Source organism: Pinus tabuliformis, chromosome 1_2 (genome assembly GCF_031772625.1).
Source record: "Pinus tabuliformis cultivar Carrire ecotype Pingquan chromosome 1_2, CPIR1, whole genome shotgun sequence".
Taxonomy (NCBI): Eukaryota; Viridiplantae; Streptophyta; class Pinopsida; order Pinales; family Pinaceae; genus Pinus; species Pinus tabuliformis.
Window position 1 is genome coordinate 69,990,578 of NC_142298.1, and position 16,412 is coordinate 70,006,989.

Below are 16,412 nucleotides of genomic sequence, written 5' to 3' on the forward strand. Positions count from 1 at the left end.
TTCCCCACGAGCTAACTAGCTAACTAGGGTGACACTCGAAGTCCACTGAAGAAAGCTTCGAGTTTCGCTTGAAACTCGAAGAAACTTGCTTGAGCTTTTTCTCAAATGTCAAATAGAAATGATAAGATAGAATGCCTTTATAATTGAGTTACTCCTCCTTTTATAATTCTTCAGGGAGTCTCCGTTTAGCTGCTAGATCCTCCATTTTTCCTTATTATTTTATTGGTATGGGCCATTTTCCACTTTTTGCTGCGAGTTGAATATAATAGTAATTTTCCGCCATTACAATAAAATAATAATTTCCTTCCGTTCTCTAACGAAATATTACTTTGAAGCCACTCTCCATAAAATAATAATTTACCTCCCTTCTCTAATAAAATATTATTTTACCGCCATTCTCCATTAAAATAATAATTTCCACCTTTCTCCCACAAAAAACAATATTTTCTCATTTTTATTTAATATCTCCAAAATTGGCAAAACTCTAGTGAATTTTGCACTCACAAAAATTGGGAACATGTCAATCCTCCCTGCCAAAAATTGCTTGTCCTCAAACAATGCCTAAACAAGTGCCCCCACTATTTGTTGGCTCAAATGGTCACTGCAAACAATATCAGGGTCCCAATGTTCCACTGGGTCATCCTTGTCTCATGTACTATCTTGTCATAAAGGAATCCCTCTATACCAGGATGCTAAACCATCTTGATCAACGTGAGGTACCCCTTGCTCCACCCATTGTCCAACCAAGTATAAACCCCAGAAGCCCTCCACATACTGTCCTTGATTAGAGCATCACAATCATATAAAATCCGGAGCAATGCATCGTGAAGTAGCCTCATTGAGTAGTCAATCCCATGTACTCCAAGAGTGGACTCTTGAAGATACAATCCAACCCATGTGTAGATGAATCCTCGCCCACATGAGCTCTCTCAGATCTCCTCCTTTTGTTCATCCTCCATGCTGGTGAAGTCCCCCATGCCAAAAAAAAATGACTAAAACCCAATGGAAGAGTTGAATGATAACCCCTTGTAGAAACCAACTCATCCCTGAGGGTAGTTGAACTGCCAAGTCCTGTGATGCGCGATCCCCATGCCAGTGGCAGAAGGGTGCCACCATGCTGGCACTGCACCACTTTGACTATAACGGTCTTCCCATCGTGTGCTCGTTGTCTCCTCCTCTCCTAGAACTTGATAGAAAAATATTTATAAAGTCCCAACACATTTGGCCCAAGCATCTCCATGAAGTCGAGGCCTACCCATCCAACACTGACCCTGATACGTAGCAGCAATAAGGAAAGCGAGGTTTGCCATGTGACAAAGGCCTCAACGTTCCCCTGCGTGTCAAACCAAGTGTGAGTTGGGTCATCCTTTGTCTTGATCCCACTCATCACGCAACAAAGTGTGCAGTGAACCAACCAAATCCCTAGATCCCACAGCCATAATGACTATGGCATAGTCCTGATAACTGTTGGAACTAACTTGTACCACATCTCAAGTCCCTGCGTGAAATACATATATGGACTCCATACATCAAGAACCAATCTGGTGTGTGTGAAACTGCCCTGCGTTAGCCATACCATGTAGTGGGATCTGCCATCCTTCCTTCTGAAAGCACTCCTCGATACTTCCTAGAGTCTAAACATCCTCCTACAAGTAAGGTACACCAACCATTGTAGATGCTCCTGAGACTTCTGAGAACGTCTTGCCAAAAGGGGATCACGCATCTTCCTAAGTGCGGTCTCAAGGGTGGTGCAAGTGCTACCTCTATAGAAGATTGGAATACCCCCAAGTGTGCATCCACCAACTCGCGCCCTGACCATATGCCATAGTTGGAAATCCTCTCTCTCGATGCACCATGTCCTGCCCAACTGTCTCATATGAACCTCCTGAGCCCTGTTGCTCATGATGAGGGCATAAAGAGACAATATCCAAATCCCCTATGTTAGTGTGAAATGCTGGAGAGTGGTAAATGGAAGCTCGCGGTTGGCCTTGTGATCAACTCGCTCTCCATATCTGGGTGTGCCAAACCCAATGGTGTTTCTGATGCCCTTGTCAGGAGATCTCTTTGGTGGCAACACTCCAACTACCTACTGTGCATCATCATTCTTTGCTGCACACAAATACATACCCTTGTACTCCTCTGCATAGCACTGAACTCTGTGGCACAACTCCACGCACCATTGGATACCAATGCTCAATGTCGTGCGACCATGTACCATAGGGCATCCCATATGTGCCCATGCATCCACCACTCTGCCAGTACACCCACCACGATGTGATTTACACCTCCTCATATTCCCAAGTAGACCCGAGTGGCCCAACTCCTCATATGCAACCGGAAATAACACTACCATGCCAAACCTCAGTAGCTCAGTGTCCAATACATCAATGAGAGAGCATTGTCTCCATATGATGCCTTATCCAATGGCTTGTCGATGATACCTCCTCCTACAAACTCTTGCCAGAGTAGGCTAATCACCCTGTGACCCCATGCACAATCAATATGCCAAGACAACTCATGAAATCTATCTGCTCCCCTGTCAAACCATCTTGTCACTAGTGTTGATGGAGATCTGAATGTGTATAGTAACTTGGTCACGGATCCATCGCTTCGTTAATACCACCACTAACCAAACCCATGCTATGGCGAGGAACCCCATCTAGATCCCAACAATAGTTTGGCCCTCAAGCTCTTCTGGTAACCCATGGCCCCTGCTGATCCAGACACCCAGACCGCTCTACTAGGTACCAACTCAATACCGCTCGTCATCCTATCCCAAAGGAGGGATCGAATGCACAATCTCTTGTGGAAGGGACAAGCCCTCCAGGTTGATGCGGTGTCATACGCAGCTCATGTTGCTCAGTGCTGCTGACTTGGTCATCCCCTATGGTCTGTCTAAATAACTTCACCTCTTTCAATCCAATGCGTACGGGTGGGCTAATAATGTTGTAGGCCCCTTCAGCGTGTCTCTAAAGAAAATTGAGTTCAAATCCCAATTTGTGCTCTCTACGCTGCCCTTCATCAATGGCTAGCCCAAAATATGGTTTGCATATCCTCCTCCATCATGGTCTCCACACGAGCCTCCAACTACTCCTCCCTAGACAACCCATCATGCAAAACATCCTCACCATACTCGATGTCAGGAATCATCTCCATATAGTGGGTTTTTCCCTGATCAAAATTTGTAACTGTGTTGTTTGGTAACTGAATAAAAGGCCTGTGATTAAAGTCATTGGTAAGTGGTGACTTATTTTCTAGGCCATCTCTGCCAATGTCTATACAAAGGTTTTGGACTTCCCCTTCAACTGCAAGAGGTGCATAATGAGTCAATAATCCTTTCATATAAATTTCCTTTGGAATCTCTTCTAGTTTCTCCTTTGGGTCTCGGGCTTCAAACCTGCAATCATTTTTTTTCCTTACTACCCGTGATGATACCCATGCTTCCATAAGTTTTGTCACCTTTAGGAAAGCGTCACTGTATTCACCGAATTTATGAGCAACTTTTTCTTGATTGGAAAACATCCTAGAATTCGCTCCTCTTTCTTGATACTGCTTGGTTTGAGACCCGCAGCTGGCCAAGACCATTGGCTCAGATACCACTGTAATATTCCCAACTAGAAATATCTTGAAATGTACGATGAATTTTATGAGTTTAGTGAGTTCCTTCAGTGAGGGGTTTTGTCAACAGGTTGTGTGCATGCTACTGTGGGTGTATTATTTAGTTTCTTTTCCTTAAACGTTCATGCACAGTGATGTGTTTATGCAATCATACCTCAAATCATCAGTTTCTAATAGCATACAACATTTAGAAAATGACATGTACAACTGACATTAATTGCATTACTACAAAATGGAGGTTATCTTCTCATAAGGATAAATCGGATAATGAAGGATTACATCATAATAGGATTACTCAAAATGCTGGTACGAGACAATGACAATAAATTCTGGAAATGAACAGACTTGGAATCAGTTTGCCAACATATTCATATACAACATATACACACAGAGGAACCTAGAACATCCTTCAATGAGGGTTTGGAATAGATTTTTTCAGGACAGAGTAGTTGGTGTATTTCTTTCATTCAGATCAGTTCACTTATCCTTATCTTCAGCTAATGCACAACAAGTAGAATGGGTGACTGCCCAAAGTGTAACAACTCACAAATTTGGCCTCCTTCAGCATGCATTTTCAGCCGACAAGCCCAGAATTCGGCCAACAAGTGGTGAATACTAGTCTGCAACCCAAAGGGAGACTACCGATTTGATCTCTTAAGGTATACGCTACTACAGGCATAGGAAAACACGGCCTCAGGGGAATAACTTCAAATCTGGAATACTAATGTAACAGTGACCACTTAAATTCTAAGTTCGGTCCTTCCATGACTGAGTTTGGAACCATAATTCTTATGCACATGTACTACACAGCCTCCTGGGGTATGATGCCTGGAATCTCACCAAATTCGTCGTCTCCTTCTGGTCAATTCAACCCATCCTTGTAGATGGGTTGAATTCTGATCAAATAATCCTTGGCTTGGGAATTTATGAAGGAAAGATGACTAATTCAGCCCTCCCTTGAGTGTTAAAGTCAGTCCTTAATGTTGATCAATAAACCCTGCTTATGGTATTCTGGGTTAATACAATTATTGTTGCATGCAGACTCAAATCTGAAATGACGGGCTTGGAGATTGACTGAGCAATTATGGCGACGGTATAAACAAAATTTTGGTTCCCTTTCTAGATCAACAATTCGGTCTTTGTTACCATAATTCGGTCCTCATAAGATTTAACTCGGCCCTCATATCGAAGAGATGGAAGATTGGCCTTGAAGAATTCGACTTCCCAACTTGAGATTGGAAACTCGGCCTACTGGAGATTTATCAAACCCTGCACGCAAACGCAATATTGGAGCCTCTTGCAAGTAATAAATTCAAATGCTTGAAACTCCTCCGCAATATTCGCAATTGGAGGATTTGAAATGATATTCCCTGAGATCTAGCTAGGGTGCACTCAAGCGAAGAAAGCTTTGAGTTTTAGGGTGCACTCAAGCGAAGAAAGCTTTGAGTTTTGCTTGAAACTCTTAAAAATTAGTTTAAGCTTCTTCTCAATGTCAAATAGAAATGATAAGATAAAATATCTTTACAATTCAGGGGTTTCTCTTTTTTAATATTTCAGGGAGGTTTTTTAGCTTTCAGATCTTCTTTTTTTATATTTCAGGGAGGTTTTTTAGCTTTCAGATCTTCATTTTTTCTTTATTATTTTCTTGATAGGGGTCATTTTCCACATTTTGTGGCTATTTGAATATAATAATAATTTGCCACCATTCCAATAAAATAATAATTTCTTTCCATTCTCCAATAAAATATTACTTTGTTGCCACTCCCCATTGAAATAATAATTTACCTTCCTTCTCTAATAAAATATTATTTTGCCATCATTCTTCATTAAAATAATTATTTCCACCTTTCTCCCACAAAAATAATATTTTCTCCTTTTTATTTAATATCTCCAAAATTGGAAAAAGTCCTTAGCAAATTTTGCACTCACAAAAATTGGGAACATGACAAAACCTATGTTTCTGTATTCAGAATTTTGTGATCCATAATGAATTAAGCAAAGCCTTAATAATTATTTCCAACTTTCTCCCACAAAAATAATATTTTCTCCTTTTTATTTAACATCTCCAAAATTGGAAAAAGTCCTTAGCAAATTTTGCACTTACAAAAATTGGGAACATGACAAAACCTATGTTTCTATATTCAGTCTTTTGTGATCCATAATTTGCCTCCATTCCAATAAAATAATAATTTCTTTCCATTCTCCAATAAAATATACTTTGTTGCCACTCCCCATTAAAATAATAATTTACCTTCCTTCTCTAATAAAATATTATTTTATCATCATTCTCCATTAAAATAATTATTTCCACCTTTCTCTCACAAAAATAATATTTTCTTCTTTTTATTTAATATCTCAAAAATTGGAAAAAATCCTTAGCAAATTTTGCACTCACAAAAATTGGGCACATGACAAAACCTAAGTTTCTGTATTCAAACTTTTGTGATCCATAATGAATTAAGCAAAGCCTTTCGGTAGAAATCACATAAGAGAAATTTTTGGCTGACACGTTTCGAATCAACAAGTGGGGTTCACCATCAGGACCATATGAAGAGGCAGATTCTTGTTGTTAGATATGAAGAGGCAGATTCTTGTGTCTCTAACAAGCATGACAACAACAATAGGTACTAGAAGAAAATTTGTAGAATCCACTAGGAATATCTCCAAAATTAATGTTCTCTCATCTTTTTCCCCTATTCATTTCCTCTTATTAATTCTCTCCAATAATCACCCACTCCTTACTCTTTTCCCAAAGCTCATCTTTATGCATTTCCCCCCATCACCTGACTAGCCTCTTGAGAAGAATCCTACAAAGTTCAAAATATTGTAAAATGTTCCCTTATATGCCCAACAATAATAATCTCGTCATAAAATTTAACAATTAAATTCAATTTTGGGTAGGTTATAAAATCCCACCTCTTCCTGCAGGAAATTCTATTCTATTAGAATTATCGGAAATAAAAAGTAATTAATCCAAATGAAAGTTAAATTACAAGCATACGGTTTTACCTTTTACAACACCATTCATGTATCAATCATTAATAATATTATTTTAATAGCTTTTATATTTTAAAATGATACTACTCTATAAATGCAAATTATGTATGTGTTCTTGATGCATACACAATTTATGGATGTACCAATGATAACAATCATCACCTCTAATGCATAATTTATGTATGTTGTTGTCCAAATATCCAATATAATGATCATTTAACACAACATTCAACAATCTTACTAAATCAGAATAAACCAATATGACTTGAACATTATACCAAGTAATCATAAATGAATTAAGCAAAAATTTAAGATATAAAAGGCACTAAGTTGACATTTAAAACTCCCATTGATATACAACAACTTTGAATCACCCTTCCTCCATAATCTACTTCCATCTTCCACATCTTATTGTTGGAGCTTCAACTATGTTGACTTAACCTCATATACAACTTATAAGTGGAAGTACTAACTATATCGACCAAGTTTTCCTAGCAAACAACGAATAGCGGTCATCACACACCTAAAACATGGCTTAACATAGCCCTTCCATTACCATGGGTTTTGGAAAATAAATAGTGGCTAAAAATTCCACTCCTCATAATAGAACTAAGGTTAATACCCTATTAGGACTATATTTAACTTCTATTTGGTTATTAGACTCATGTCATAGAATGACCAATTTGGAAACCGTGATTCTTGTATGACCACATATCATAGCAATATATTAAGCAAATATTTAAATAAAAAACCAATGTTTCATAACATAATATCTCTCTTTTGATGTCCACAACATGTGCATAATTTTAGTATAACAATTATGTGGCTATCACCTAGTCCATTTAACATATAAATTAGTTTTCCAAAACAAAAGATTATACATAACCATATAACTAGGTATATATGATTTCCATGTTACACAATGACTAACAATGTAAACAAGTTAGTTCCTTTATTATGTACATGGTATTTGTTGATTCCTTCCAACTTATAATCACACTGTCACTCTATTTACAACAATCTTTCATTTAAATTTGCATAAATCACACAACATTCATCATTAATACCGTAAACAATAAACTTATACATAAATTCCCACATATATGTAGGTCTATATGTTAATATAATATAGTTTTTAGCTTAATAAATTGTAGAGAAACACAAAATAAGTTATAATGTAGTCTAGTTGCTAAAATCAAAATGAAATGCTATATTTAGCAAATAACTAAAAATTAGCAATTATCTTGATACATAGAAATTACTTTTGTTTTAATAATCTAATTACAAGCACATTTAAAAATTCTAAATAAAAGCATGATAGAAAGAGCTCTAAGTCTAGATACATAAGAGAAAGCTCTAAGTTCAAAATAACAATTTACAACATTTAAAAAAGTAGCAATTAAGAAAATAACTGATTTCATAATTAATGTAGTAAAATTAGTTTAATCACTAGCTTGATTTAAGATTCTTGCTAAAAGAACATTTCAACTTCTAAATTGAAAAGATTAATATAGATTACTCGAATTTAGGATTCAAACATGTCAACTTGCAAGATTTGAAAGTGAGTGGAGACGATCACAAGAATTCACCTAATCACCTAAGCTAAACTCAATTGACTAACTAGATCAATATTTATAGTTAGTTTTACAAAATTAGTAAATATTTGATTAACAATTATTTTCAAAGTTAAATATTTATTTTGTTTTCTAGATTCTAATTACAAACATTTAACATCATAGTCACAAACATGGTTGATGTAATGTCCCCAATTTCAATTTTTCCATCTGAGGAGGTCAACAAAGATAGGTGGTGTTAAGCATAACACAATTTTGAAATTCAAGCATTGGAGACGATTTTGATATGGGAGACATGAGCACTTAGGGGAATAGGAGAAATTTCAGCCTTGGTGGAATGTGGGGACCACGAAAAAGAGGCAATTCGACCCTTGGGGATAATTCACACTTATGAAGGAAGAGAGAGAAATAGTTAGTGGAAAATGGGGTCGACCAAGAGAGAGAGGACCAACCTCTATAAATAAGACAAGAATGACTCCATTTGGTATCTTTTGACAATCTAACTTTTGAACACAAGTTTGCTTGAGCTGTTTAGCCAAGTAAACAAATGTTGTTTAGCACAAGGAATTCCCAAGCGAGAATTCCACCTCTACCTTCAGTGAACTTCGAGTGTCACCCTAGGAGAGAATTTCAGAGCTTATTGGAGAGGAGATTGCTGGAATTTGTGGGTCATTTCCAACCATAATTCACCCAGTACGAACTTCCAAGAGGACATAGTGGCATAAATCGATTTTCTTGGTTGAGTGGCCTTCAAGGTAAAGTTCAGCTGGAGAATTTAGGGGCAATTTTGCTGATATTGAACCAGATTTTGTGGAGAGTTTCGGGGCGGGAGATTGTTGCTTCAGTGAGAACCAAATTCAATATTCCTAGGGCCTGCACAGTCTTTTGTTGGGCAGAATTTTGTGGAGTTTTTGCTAGCTTAGTTGTGCCAGGTTATGGAAGGAGTTTCCCTCTTACCCTATGGGAGTAATTTGCAAAAATTTCTACAACCATTTGGGGGAGGAAACATGGAAAAATTTGCAGCAGTAGCCTGAGGGGAACATAGAACTAGTATAGGAGTGTGTAACACCATATTTGGGTAATTTTGGGAGGTCAGAATTAGCCCAAAACATTTCTCGATTTTATTAGACTAGCATCAAGGAGTCTGCTCCTAATTTTGCAAAATTTCTGGAGGATTTTTGGTGCCCCAATTAGCGGAATTATTTGGTAACCAGTTGGGAGGAGTGAGCTTAAATTTTGCGTCCCATGTGGTTGGTAAAATTTGGTCAAACCCTTTCTTGGTTTTTCTGGGTTTGTTGTGGAGAGCTCTAGATTAATTTGACGTAATTTTCTAAGCACTTTTGGGGGCTCAAACAGGGGTTTATTCCATCCAGCAGTTGTAGAATTTCCAGGGCCAACGAAACACATTGAGGAGAATCCTTTCCTTGCATCCGAGAAACATCTTTTCTCACCTAGGATTGCCTAGCTTGATTTGGAAATCTTAGGTGCACACATTCCATGCATTGTACTCTCCTGTTGATAATAAGATGACTAGGTTTGGCGTAGTTCTGGTGCTAATTATGTGTGTTTAATTGGTGTCTGAATATTTATGTGTTGTATGTGCATTTTGCTTTGTTTATCATTGTTATTTCATTTCTGGAACATTACAGTGGTACCAAAGCATGATTTTGGCTAGTTATGGGGAGCTAGCAAGATCATAAAGGTGTGGGGCATGCATGGATAGTGACTGGTGGAGTCATGGAAAAACCTGTGATGTGAGAGAGTATGCAAGAGATTCAGGACGAGATCCGTAGGAACGATGAGATGTTGGCCCAGTTGAGGAAAGTGATGGAATAGTACACTAGGGGTGTGTATGCCATAGGGGTGAAGTCATTTACACTATGTGGGGAAGTTGACAAAGTCAAGGCACCAGACCTCCTCAAAAGGAGTGGAAAAAATAGGGACAGTTAGAGGGTGAGACCAGGAGGCATTTTTGTTGGTGGAGACCTATCTTTAGATATCATGAGCTTGAGGAGAGGGTTGAGTAGGAGGCTGAGGGCACACAGGATTGTGAGGAGAACTTAGATATACCCAATGTGATGTAGGAGTCACTCTTGTTAGAGACCCCCTTGATAGATTCAATTGAGACAGTGGTAGGGAGAGTAGAGCACACACCCATGGGGCCATCCATTGACGAGGTTCCAATAGGCACAGAGTTATCAAAATTCGTGACAAACTTTCCAGATGGTAGCCACCTACAATATATGGGTGAGGATGCTATGTCGGACGATTTATTTGTGGAGGTGCAATTAGTGGCTCATATTGAGCCCATGGTGTAGGAGGATGAGCAACCACCTTTGGAGTAAACCATTGATGAGGGGCATGTGGATGGTTCAATAGCCATCATATCTATAGTAATTTTAGACTACAACCCAATCATGCATGCATAGATGAGACTTGCAACACGATTAAGTCACCTCTGCCCATTAGAGAGAGAGAGGCAAAGTTGTTTATACCGGTCTTATGCGTTGACCAGGACAGTGAGACAAGGCAATATGAGTTGCGCAGGGTGGAGTTGTTATGTATACTAGTGTTCTTGCAGTCGATCCCTAACACTAGGTTAAATGGCGAGAGTTATTGAGTTGGTACTCGATGGAGCAGGTTAGGTGTCAGGATGTATCCATGGCCATACTTCGTTAGGGGTCGTGGGTTATTAGAGGAGCTCGAGAGCCATACTATTTTTGGGATCTAGGTGGGATTCCCTATCACATCATGGAGTCAGTCGACGATGGTAGTAGATGTGTGTTGGATCCAGGGATTGAGTGCACACACACTCCCATATTTCCATCAATGTTTCGATCAACACTAGTGGCTAGTTGGATCGATCAAGGAGTAGGTAAACTTCATGAGTTGTCATGGCATGTGGAACAGGCATGGAGTCATAGGATGATCAACATACTCTTGCAGGGACTGATCGAAGGAGGTGGCATCAAAAGGCCACTAGACAGAACATTGTACGAGGATGAGAATTTTCCATGGATATGTGGGGTGCAAAAGACACCAAGTAGCGACACCTTAGTGACATCGCCATTGGCACGTGGGGAGGTTTTCCTGTTAGATATATTTGAGAGGATCGGGAGGGTAGGTCCACTCATCCAAGGACATGGATGTGTAGAGATGGCGATCCTGACAAGATGCAGGTTGTTGCACATTGACTCACTCCTCGACCATGGCATTTTGTGGTGTATTCAGATATTTGTGGTGTATTCATATATGCAACGCTGAGTGCCTCTTGAGCATATCCATAGGGACTTGCACGCAGTCATAGAGGAGCTGGTTGTTGTCCCTTGATGCCCTCATCATGAGCATTAGGGCACAAGAGACTCACCTGAGGCCGTTGGATTTGACCCAGAGTATCATGGACAGGAGAGGACTTTTCCCATTGGTGAGGATAGACTATGCACGTGTTGGCACATGGAGGCACAAGGATGACATGGTCTATTACAAAGATAGCATATGCTTTTCCCCCAAGTCCCAACTTGAGGGTATGATTATGGGGGATCTATATGACACACCTTCGGCCAAGCACTCTGAAGCATGCATTGGGTTTCAATTGCATGGAGAGTATTTCACCCCTATATATTCTTTGATGGCTTGGGGCACTGTGCTAGTATGGAAATATGATTAACATGTGTCATTCTTGGCGATCATTGGCACTACTTAGTGGCAGGCAGCAAGAATTGGGAGCGATTGGTTACATTTCTTGATTTACACATTAAATTCACCCCGTAACATCATAATATTATTCAGATTTACATCATTATTCAACAACACATGAAACTATGTAGAAAGAACAATATTATCGTCATCAATGAAATGAAACATAAAGGAAGAACAGAAGAGAAGCATTCACACATAGAGACACCAGGATTGGTCAGAGACTATGGTAAAACCCACTATGGGGAAAACCATTTCAAATTATTCTTCTTATTAGATTTACATTGAATGGTTTCGCAAAAAAGAGTACAATGATCCATATATTCGTCCATACAACTATCCAGAAAAAATAAACTAAACAATATCCATGAGATGGACCCAACAATGTTCATATTCAAAACACTGATTCAAAAGCCTATAATGAATTGTCACTCTCTACGGACAAATTCTAAACACTGCGGTCAATGAGCGAAAACTTTGGACAACTGAAATTTCAACCTTTGTGTCCAGTCACATTGGGGAGGAGTCATGCATGCAACTGATAGATTCCAGTCACTCCCTTGAGTCACGTGGATGAGTTAGCCAACAAGTGACTCCAGTCGAAATCTCTCTATGTCATGCCTGCGACTAAGGCCCAAAACCCTAAAACAGAAATGTGAGTTTCGGGCCCTACAATTTCTCCTTCGTGTGAACCCATTCTCTAGATGTGCCTCAGACCTGTATGAGACAAAACCAAGAAAGAGAATAGAAGAATGTCTCATGATGATATCCGAATGACTTTGAGGTCACTTGTATTTATAACCTTCCAAGGGTGTCCAATTTTCTTTAGGGCCGACTTGATCAGGTATGCACATGTGGGATCATAATTCAAAAATATAATTTCCTTTATCCAAATTAGATGATATTTAGGTTGATTTTGGTCCTCTCGAAAAGAGGAATTCAATGCAATAATTATCTCCATCAAATGAGATGTCCAAAGTGGAATTTGGCCCTAGTTTCCAATTTTAACACTCCCTCTCAACTAGGGAGAATTCCACTTTCATCATGTCATGTGTATCCTGTCATTAATTCATATTCAATCCCAAGAATCTCATCATCACATATCGTCATTGTTCATCTCGATTCATCTCTTGCTTCGTCCTGCTTATCTCTTTATTTTCCCTGCTCATATGTTGAACATTCTCGAATATAAAAGAAGAATAATTTGACATCAAATGGGAGCCTGAAACCTCATGGGGGATCTAAACATCTACAACCCCATATCAAGCTATAGGTGATATAGGGGAGCACATCTCAACCCATCCTATATCCTATCGATCTTCCTAGAAATGACCCTCAAGGGTCATGTGGTAGAACACTTGCATCATAATTTGATATTGGGCTAGATACTCGACTTACCAAAAGGTGAGGATCACATGTCCCAAACCTCCTCAACCCATTGGCCAAATGGGGAGGGACAATCCCAACAAGCCCATCTTGTGGGTATGATGCCAAGTGGGGTATAATCTACAAAGGCAAGATAGCAGAGCACCATCTCCAACCCTATGGCTAACAGATAGGGGTGATACCCTATTTTCTAGAGATTCCTCAACCCCAAGAGCCCTCCTTCTCAATTCCACACCCCAGGGGCTCAAACAGGGGGGAAAGTTGGCTCAGTGTCCTCGATCAATGATTCTCTCTATAGATCATAAATATATCATTGTGCTCATATCTCGAAATCATCATGTCTCAATAGTAGCAGTCTCATGTTCATACATGTCATCAAATCAAATTTCATATCAGAGAAAAAATATATATTTCACAAAAAGGATATCATATTCATCCTCCCTCTCATGGAGGCAGCAACCACAAGCGTAAGCTTGTCTTGTACCGCAACACTGTCTTAATATATGAAGGTATCTCAGTCTCAACAATATACAAGATTCTCTGCCAATAAAATCCTACTCATTATTATTGTAATGTATTCCTATCTTATCTAGAACCTGCTCAATCAACTCTCTAAAGAGATTCTTCACAGTACTCAACCTCGATCATGCTTTAGGATAATAACCTCTCATCCAAAACATCATGGTAGATCTCATATTAAGGAAACACCTAAGTGTGCTTATCTCATCAACAAATATCCCAAACAACATCGGTACATCCATGCAGTCACATATCAAAGGAAGAATGTCCTTGACAAAAAATAGATCATCCCATGCAAATATCGTGAAGGGTGTTCAGTTGCAACTCAATCTGTATGAAGCATTTCAATCATGAAATCACTCAAGTTCTATGCACAACATACATACGGACGTGTGTTGGAACATCAATGCTTCAATCAACTATCAGTTACCAAGATAGGTTCAACAATATATTTTCATAACTTCTTGAAATTTGATCGGAGTTTCCAAGGATTTACATTTGCACTTGCTTCACTATATATATTTTCTTTTTCCAACTTCAGGGTGTGATACATATGCCATGATACTTCATTTTGAACTTCAGAGGCCATCTCACTCTTACTTTGGTCATTAGAGGCTCATTTCTTGTCAAGAATAGACCATTAGTATATAAACCAAAATCAAAGCCATACCTTGGACCATTCTTGAAGTAGAGGTTTGGGTCGATACATCATCCTGGCTTCACTAGATAACTGTCAATGCAAACATATCAGGCTCAGGGAGCTTCTTCATACAATGCTTTATGAAAACATAACACTTTATCAAACCAATATGCTCAACATTGCATAAATTAATATTGTGCGATCAAATCAATTAATTCATCTTATCAAAGTTTAGAGCTAGATCATAACTGATATCAAAATCATCAAAAATATTGTATCATGAAATTCTTTAGACCAGGTGAAAGGTAGAGATTTCATCCAAGTATCAAGTTATGACTTCATCAAAAAATTGTCAAGCACTATCAAACCAAACTTCATCAAGTCATCCTCATGATCATAATATAAATAATTTCTGTCACTAGATGAAAACACGAACACCAAGGATAAGTCATGCAGGTTCGATGCATTTATTGTGAGATTACTTCATACTGAATTACAATTGTTTATAATTCAAACAATGTGTCAAAGCTAATAATGTCAACACAGAATACCAATATAAGTCACTAAGAGTCACTATACCCATATATCATTATTATCAAGCAAATCATCAGTCATCAAATCAAATCATTAGTCATCAATTCAAATCCCAAATTTGCTATAACATTGAGATTTACAACCCAAAACATATCTTAACATCAAGTTAAAGTTCTAAATCATTATCAAACATCATGTCAAAACTTCAAACACTGCTTATCTATATCAATCAACCAAATCTAGTTAAACCCTTGCAACTGTTATCAAATACTGTCATACATAGGCCTCAATGGTTAAATCATAATGGCAAATTGATATGCATATCACGTTCACCTGTGAACACAAGTTTAGTCAACATATTCACATTATAGTAAGTCAAAAATTCAAACTTCCCTGATTATAGAACTTTATTTTGTATGCTTCATGTCTATAGGATTGACATCCTTCGGGTGAACTTCCGATTTCATGCAAAAAACTTCACTTTTTTGTCCTACAAGCATAACCACAACCATAGGCCTTCTTCCGCGCAGTTGAGGCTTAGAGTAAGGAAAACTCTTTTTTCTTAGACCAGAACTTTGTTGCATACCAACAATATCAGATATTTATCATTCATGTCTATAAATCATACTTCAACAGTAAATAATCTTCTATACATATAATGTAAATGATAATAGGAGTTTGGATCTTATGGATAGTTTATCCCTCTTAATGAGCATCCCCTTCAGCGAATATTATTCAAGTCATCAACCTGTTTATAATATTGTCATGCATTAATGGGTCTATTAGATTATAAAGTTAGATTATATCACATATTTATCATGGTCATATCATGTTAGCATCAACTACTTCACCATTAAATCATAACATCAATTTTTCATCAAGGGTTAGTGTCAAATAGCTAATCACGATCACAACATTACTTCTTTGTCACATAACTCAATCCATCAAGTTAGGGCATTCAATTTTACCATATGCCATAATTATTAAGCACGTTAAAACATAAGAATGGTTAATAAAATATCCTAAGTATCAATCTTTATACTTCTATCATCATGGCTACCATGATTTCACAAACATTATCAATAGTATCAAGTTACCATCTATTAGAACCAAGGTTCTAGCCTTCTTTATGGGATCAATATTAAGTAGCTTCATAAAATCAAGAAGTTCATCATGTGTAAAAGATAAGATATTTGTTCACTACCAAGTGCATCATTTCATCATAGGTATCATGAATTAAACTTCCATATGGATGATCCATATACCCATCATGTTATAAGGCTTATCTTGCCATCAATATTGCAACTAAAACATAACTTTGAAACAACACCATACATACCTTGTAGTGTTTAGATACTTGTGCACCCTCTTATTTTACATAAGTAGTTGTAGCACTTTGTCACCTTTTCATCAAGTGCCTCTTTACCTTTTCCAATGCTTGTTATTCT